We start from the raw sequence: 8,151 nt of genomic DNA, 5'->3' as shown, positions 1-8,151 counted from the left end.
CCACCACCATTCCAACACCAATACTCCCATGAACCACAAAGTCCACACACACCACCTCAAGAATTTCACCAATATGAACCACCTTCAAATTACAATACCCTTCCCTCAAACAATGAACCCTATCTTCCACCACCACCTCCCAATGAAGCCCTCATGCTAGAACTGAGAGATCTTAAACCTCGTATCTTAAGGCAACACGAGGAGGTGAAAAGAAGTTTGAGGAGTTAAGAGCTAGGATGGCTATCATGGTAGAAGCCTTTGGCAATATAGTCTCATATTGCCTAAGCTTGCACAATCAAGAGACTTCCATTGTTGAATGTGGAGAAGCAACCAACGAGCTTAGTAAGGGAGTGAAATTGGAGCTTCAAGGTGGAGAAGAAGAATTAAAGCAAGAAGTGCAACAAGAGGAGAAGGTAGAGATGATTGAACCAAAGGAAGTAGTGGTTGGCACTTTAGGATATATTGAAGAGCCTTCTTCCATAGAGTTTGAAGTTGATGCTGAGGAGGAGAGTGCACAACATCCAAGGCACAATGTGATTGAAGAATTGGAAGTAGTGTCCCAATTAATAGGCCCTCCTATTTATAATGATTTCGCACCAACATATGATCCTTTTGAGTTTGAGGAATCCTTTCCCACTATGCTTGGAATTAATGATGAGGTAGATTTCACTCAACCTCCTATTTATGACTTTAGTGATGGGAAAGACCTAGAAGACATTGTTGAAGAAGAATGTGAGCTTAAGGAAGCTTGGCAAGAGGTAAAGCTTGAAGAACCTTGCCATGTGGTGGAAGCCTCTAGAAGAGGATAGACAGGAGTGGAATGTTCTGTATCAAAACCACTGGGAACTTCTCTACCTAGATTGTCATCTAATCCTTCTTTTGAGTGGGTAAAACCTCGAACTCTTAGCTTTATTATCCCACTTGAATTTGGTTTGCTTGAAATGGATGGCCAACTTAGGGCGCTTTGTGGAATGAAGTGTAAGAGGAGAATGTTTAGTGGTTGGCGGTATAAATCTAGGTTCATTATGGTTGGAAGCTCAAAATTGAGGAGCATGGATTGGTGTATTTCTCAATTGAATGGGTCTATGAGGATAGTTTGGTGCTTCAATGAGAATTTATCCCTCTTGCCACTCGGAGGAAATCACCATGATCAACTCAAAGACGGGTCTGAAAACAAAGTGTGGGATCCTGGATCACACAAGGAGAATCAACTTTGGGAGCCCATGGCTTGTGAAGAACTCCATCAAAGCTTGGAAATATTACCTTTGAATGATGAAGCACAATAGAAGTCCAAGCATTGGTGGATGTTCAAGGATGGATTCAAGCACAAGCCACCTTGATGAGAGCTCCCCATAAGTCCAACTTAAGGACAATAAACAAAAGTGCTAGGTGGGAGACACCCCACCATGGTAACATCTTTTCATTTTTCTCTATTGTACATATTGGTAAAATAGGTTTAATTTCATGTTTTGTTTGATTAGTTGAGTTTAATTGGGAGTCTAGTATGTTAAATAAGGTTTTATGATGTTTTGGTAGTTGTTTAGGGGTTTGGAATGCTTTGTTTGGTGCAAAAATATAGAAGAAAATTTTGAAAAATAGAGCACCAACCCACGCATACGCGTCACCCATGCGTACGCGTGCCCCAAGCAAGTTCGACCATCCACACGCACGCGTCATGTATGCGTATGCGTGGATTGGAAGTTTCACCCTTCTATACATTTTCCAGAGAGTTGTGCATAAAGTGTGCCAGACTTGTGTCTGAGACACAAGTCGAACCATGCGTACGTGTGCTTCACACGTACGCGTCGACTCTCTGCTTTGCCATGCACGCGTACGCGTCACACGCACATACGCGCCACTACCATTTTATTAATCCACGCTTACGCGTACATGACGCGCAAGCGTGGATTGCCCTATTTCACCCACCTTGCGTCGACTCTCTACTTTGCCATGCACGCGTACGCGTCACACGCACATACGCGTCACTACCATTTTATTAATCCACGCTTACGCGTACATGACGCGCAAGCGTGGATTGCCCTATTTCACCCACCTTCTTTTCTTCTCCTCTTTTAATTTCTTTCCTTCTTCTATTCTCTATCCACCCTTCAAGCATCATCTAACACTACCAAACACCATCTGTAACGATTTCTTTTAGTTAGTCAGTTACTTGTTTGATTAGTTTAATTTTCATTTAATTTTTTATTTTTCATTATAAGTGTTGGATTATTAATTTTGTTTGCCGTTTATTGCTGCTTAGTATTAATTGATGCTATTTTAGCATAATTTTCTTTGATTGTCATTGTTGGATTCAATTGTTGAGGTTATATTTTGTCACTTGGTTTTGGGTTCTTAATGCTCAATGTTTGTGAACACCAACTACATGTTAGATTGCCTTTAAGCTTCTTAACTCTTTTGAATTGCATGTTTTGGCCACTATGCATTCATCATCCATGGCTAGGTAATTGTATATTATCATTGCATTTTTTTAGTTGATGCTTGTCTATGATTTACCTTATTCACATCACCTATTTCATGCATTGATATTTTTGACTTGTGAAATTGGACCGAAAGCTTACCTAGTGACATTTATTGAGCTTTCTTAGCTTTGTGGACCATGCTTGCTATGTGATTGATTTCCACTTCTATCTTCCCTTTCCTAATTTCCATAGCATCCATGTGTCTCACCTATATGACACTTAGGTATTACAACAACTTTAATATGTGTCATTGATTGTTGTGTAAGTTTCATATACCATTTTATTCACTAAGTCTAATTACACATCAATCAATGTCCATGCATTATCCAATTTCACAATTGCTTGATTAATTGCTTGAATGCTTTCATTCCTTTTCACTACTTATTTGGTTGACTTAACCTACAAGTCTTTTGAAGTATTTTAATCATACTAGAATGAGTGAAGTATGTGTTTTCTTTTTGTATAATTGTGACATGGTTTCTAAATACTAGGGTGTGAGTTCTAAACCGCATGCAAGTTAGGACCCACAGACCTATTTTTCATTAATGTCAGATTAACCCACTCACCCAATTCTAGTGATTTACCTCATTCCAACGATCCATGCTTCCTTGCTTGTGCTTCTAGTTGTCTTATTATCTCCTATTTTCTATTTTTAGGATAGGTCATCATAAGCAAAAATAGAAGCAAGAAAAAAGAACATGCAGCAACCGGTTGACCCACCAGCTAGAGGTGGCAACTAGGAAGGTCGCCGTACCCCCTTGCTCATCTTTGAGTGCATCGAGGATGGTGCAAACTTTTAAGTGTAGGGAGGTCATCTGACCAATCGGCATTTTTGGGTAACAAATTTCTAACCCCAACACTTTTCCATTTCATTTTAGGATTTTTAGTTGCATTTTCTTGCATTGCATATGTATATATTAAGCTTAGTCAAAATAATGAAATTTTTTAAGAATTTTACCTATAGGGCACTCCAATTGATTGAAAAAAAATTTTAGAACTTGCTTGAATTGTACAACTGTGGATCATGTTTTTGAGCTAAGAACACAAGCATGTGAGATTTGAGCCTAATTGTGTGGTTACATCATTTAACCACTTATTTTCATTCTTGTGTGTATTGTTCTCTTTCTATGATTATAATCTTTGATTTGTTTGATTCTATATGTCCATTATTCAATGTATACATGCATTTATATGATTGAGGCCATCATTTCAAATAACTCACTTACCCAAATAGCCTACCTTTTATCTTCCATTGTTAACCAACTTTGAGCCTATGCTAAACCCACTTGTTCTTAATTTTAGCACATTAGAAGCCTAAAGCGAAAAATAATAAATGTGCCTTGTTTGGATATTTGATTAGCTTAGGCTAGTGAGAGTGCTTATCATTCAAGTTTGGGAGAGTTAGGAACATTGGTTGGGATGAAAGTGTATTTTTTATATTTTTGCCAAAATGTTGGGAATTGGGTACATACTCATGTGTTGATTATACGTAAAACCATATGCATCGATACTTTTGTATATGCTTTATTGCAAAAAAATAAATAAATAATACAAAATAAAGAAAAAATATATATCAAAAGAAAAAAATAGAAAAAGAAAGAAAAAGGCAAGAAATAAAAAGGGGACAAAATAACCCAAAGCAAAGCTCAATAAAAATCAATGCATATGTGTGGTGATCACAAAAGGGAATGCATGAGTGTGTGAAAAAGTGAAGAATTGGTAGTTAGGTTAGTACTTAATTGTATAGGTTATTATATAGGTTAGGTGGGAAGTCTAGGTTAATCAAAGATTCAAATCTTAGTCCACTTAACCATATATGACCCTACCTTGACCCTAACCCCATTACAACCTTATGGGAAGTCCTCATGATGATTGTATGAATGCATTGAATAATTGTTGATTGTTAGATGAAAAACAAATCTTGAAAAGCATGATTAGGGGTGAATTGAGTGAATCAACCCCATACACTTGAGTGACTAGAGCGGATACACATCCGTTGAGGGTTCGATCGCTCAATTACATGTTTCCACCCATGATCATCTATTCTAGTAAGTTTGTAAAATCTTTCAATAATTCAATTCAATTGTGGGTTTGATTTGACTGCTATGGCTTTATCCCTTGTACTTATATATGTATTCTTGGAAGTTGACTTATTTTGACCAAGTAGTTACACTCATTTAGATAGATTGCATATAGATAAGTTGCATTTAGGTAGTTTACATTGAATAAACGTTGATACCATTTGTGTCTTTCTTGAGTTTAGCATGAGGACATGCTTAGTTTAAGTGTGGGGAGATTTGATAAACCCCAATTTTGTGGTTTATCTTGTGCCTATCTTAGGGGATTTTATCACATTTTCCCACATTTATTCAACGAAATAGCATGGTTTTGTAATTCTCCCTGATTTTGTACTTAAGTGTAAAAAACATGCTTTTTAAGCCCTTAAATTAGTGATTTTGATTCACCTTAATTCCATTTGATGCCTTGATGTTTTGTTAGTGATTTCAGGATCATGAGGCAAGTATTGGATAGAAGAAATCTAGAGAAAAGCATGCAAAATGGAGAATGCATGAGGAAACAAGGCTTGGGAGTGCATCAATGGACGCGCACGCGCACCAAGCGCGCGTGCGTAGAAGCTGATGAGCGGATAATTTATACGCTTTTTGGCATTATTTTTAAGTAGTTTTTATTATTTTTTATGCAAAATTCACATTTCTGGACTTTGCAATGAGTTTGTGTATTTTTTTGTGATTTCAGGTATTTTCTGGCTGAAATTGAGGGACCTTAGCAAAAATCTGATTCAGGCTGAAAAAGAACTGCTAATGCTGTTGGATTCTAACCTCCCTGCACTCAAAATGAATTTTCTGGAGCTAAAGAACTTCAAATGGCGCGCTCTCAATTGCGTTGGAAAGTGGATATCCAGGGCTTTCCAGCAATATATAATAGTCGACATTTTATTCGAGTTAAGATGACGCAAACTGGTGTTCAACGCCAGTTCCATGCTGCATTATGGAGTAAAACGCCAGAAACACATCACAAACCAGAGTTAAACACCAAAAACACGTTACAACTTGGCGTTTAACCCCAAAAGAAGCCTCTGCACGTGTAAAGCTCAAGCTCAGCCCAAGCACACACCAAAGTAGGCCCCGGAAGTGGATTTCTGCACTTAGACTTATTTCTGTAAACTCTAGTAGCTAGTTTAGTATAAATAGAACTTTTTACTATTGTACTAAGCGTCTTTTGACCAGGTCTTTTTTCCTTAATTCTGAATTTACATGTTACTTGGGGAGGCTGGCCATTTGGCCATGCCTAGACCTTGCACTTATGTATTTTCAACGGTGGAGTTTCTACACACGATAGATTAAGGTGTGGAGCTCTGCTGTTCCTCGAGTATTAATGCAATTACTATTATTCTTCTATTCAATTCAGCTTATTCTTATTCTAAGATATTCGCTACACTTCAACATGATAAATGTGATGATCCATGACACTTATCATCATTTTCACCTATGAACGCGTGCCTGACAACCACTTCCATTCTACCTTAGATCGAGTGCGTATCTCTTAGCCTCCATTCCAAAAGATCGGAGTTTTTGTGGTATAAGCTAGAATTATTGGTGGCCATTCCTAAGATCCGGAAAGTCTAAACCTTGTCTGTGGTATTTCGAGTAGGATCTGAGATGGGATGACTGTGACAAGCTTCAAACTCGCGAGTGTTGGGCGTAGTGACAGACACAAAAGAGACACTAGATTCTATTCCAGCATGATCAAGAACCGACAGATGATTAGCCGTGCGGTGACAGCGCATTTGGACCATTTTCACTAAGAGGAAGGGAGGTAGCCATTGACGCTGGTGAAACCCGAACATACAGCTTGCCATGGAAAGGAGTAAGAATGATTGGATGAAAGCAGTAGGAAAGCAGAGATGCAGATGGAATATAGCATCTTCATGCGCTTATCTGGAATTCCCACCAATGAATTACATAAGTATCTCTATCTTTATTTTATGCTTTATTTATCGTTATATTCGAAAACCATTATAACAATTAGAATCCGCCTGACTGAGATTTACAAGATGATCATAGCTTGCTTCATACCATCAATCTCCGTGGGATCGACCCTTACTCATGTAAGGTTTATTACTTGGACGACCCAGTGCTCTTGCTGGTTAGTTGTGCGAAGTTGTGAAAAAGAGTGAAATTACAATTGTCACTAACGCCCCGCCCTCAGGAGTTTGAAGCTCGTCACAGTCATTCAATCATTGAATCCTACTCAGAATACCATAGACAAGGTTTAGACCTTCCAGATTCTCTTGAATGCCGCCATCAGTTCTAGCTTATACCACGAAGATTCCGATTAAAGAATCCAAGAGATATCTACTCAATCTAAGATATCAGAGCTCCTCAGCCCCAACCATGGGGATTAGAGACTCATGCTTTAGAAGATACAATGAGAAACGTGTAAAGTGTCATGATGTCCAGATACAATGTCAAAAGATCCTATTAATAGTAAACTAGTAACCTAGGGTATACAGAAATGAGTAAATGACGTAAAAATCCACTTCTGGGTCCACTTAGTGTGTGCTTGGGCTGAGCATTGAAGCTTTCATGTGTAGAGACTTTTTCTGGAGTTAAACGCCAGCTTTTATGCCAGTTCCAGCGTTAAACGCTGGAAATTCTGAGGCTGACTTGCCATGCCGGTTTGGGCCATCAAATCTCGGGCAAAGTATGAACTATTATACATTGCTGGAAAGCCCAGGATGTCTACTTTCCAATGCCGTTGAGAGCGCACCAATAGGGCTTCTGTAGCTCCAGAAAATTCACTTTGAGTGCAGGGAGGTCAGAATCCAACAGCATCTGCAGTCCTTTTCAGTCTCTGAATCAGATTTTTGCTCAAAACCCTCAATTTCAGCCAGAAAATACCTGAAATCACAGAAAAACACACAAACTCATAGTAAAGTCCAGAAAAGTGAATTTTAACTAAAAAATAATAAAAATATACTAAAAACCAACTAGATCATACTAAAAATATACTAAAAACAATGCCAAAAAGCGTATAAATTATCCGCTCATCACAACACCAAACTTAAATTGTTGCTTGTCCCCAAGCAACTGAAAATCAAAATAGGATAAAAAGAAGAGTATACTAAAGACTCCAAAATATCAAGGAAACTTAGCTCCAATTAGATGAGCGGGACTAGTAGCTTTTTGCCTCCGAACAGTTTTGGCATCTCACTCTATCCCTTGAAGTTCAGAATGATTGGCATCCATAAGAACTCAGAACTCAGATAATGTTATTGATTCTCCTAGTTAAGTATAATGATTCTTGAACATAGCTAGTGTATGAGTCTTGGCTGTGGCCCAAAGCACTCTGTCTTCCAGTATTACCACCGGATACATACATGCCACAGACACATAATTGGGTGAACCATTTCAGATTGTGACCCAGCTTTGCTAGAGTCCCCAATTAGAGGCGTCCAGGGTTCTTAAGCACACTCTTTTTACCTTGGATCACAACTTTATTTCTTTCTTTTTCTTTCTCTTTCTTTCTTTTTTTCGAATTTTTTTTGTATCCACTGCTTTTTCTTGCCTCAAGAATCAATTAGATGATTTTTCAGATCCTCAATAACAGTTCTCTTTTTCCTCATTCTTTCAAGAGCCAACAATTTCTA

The sequence above is a fragment of the Arachis duranensis genome, chromosome 10, assembly GCF_000817695.3.
Source record: "Arachis duranensis cultivar V14167 chromosome 10, aradu.V14167.gnm2.J7QH, whole genome shotgun sequence".
Classification (NCBI taxonomy): Eukaryota; Viridiplantae; Streptophyta; class Magnoliopsida; order Fabales; family Fabaceae; genus Arachis; species Arachis duranensis.
The sequence above is the reverse complement of the archived record's forward strand: the minus strand, read 5'-3'. Positions refer to the sequence as shown.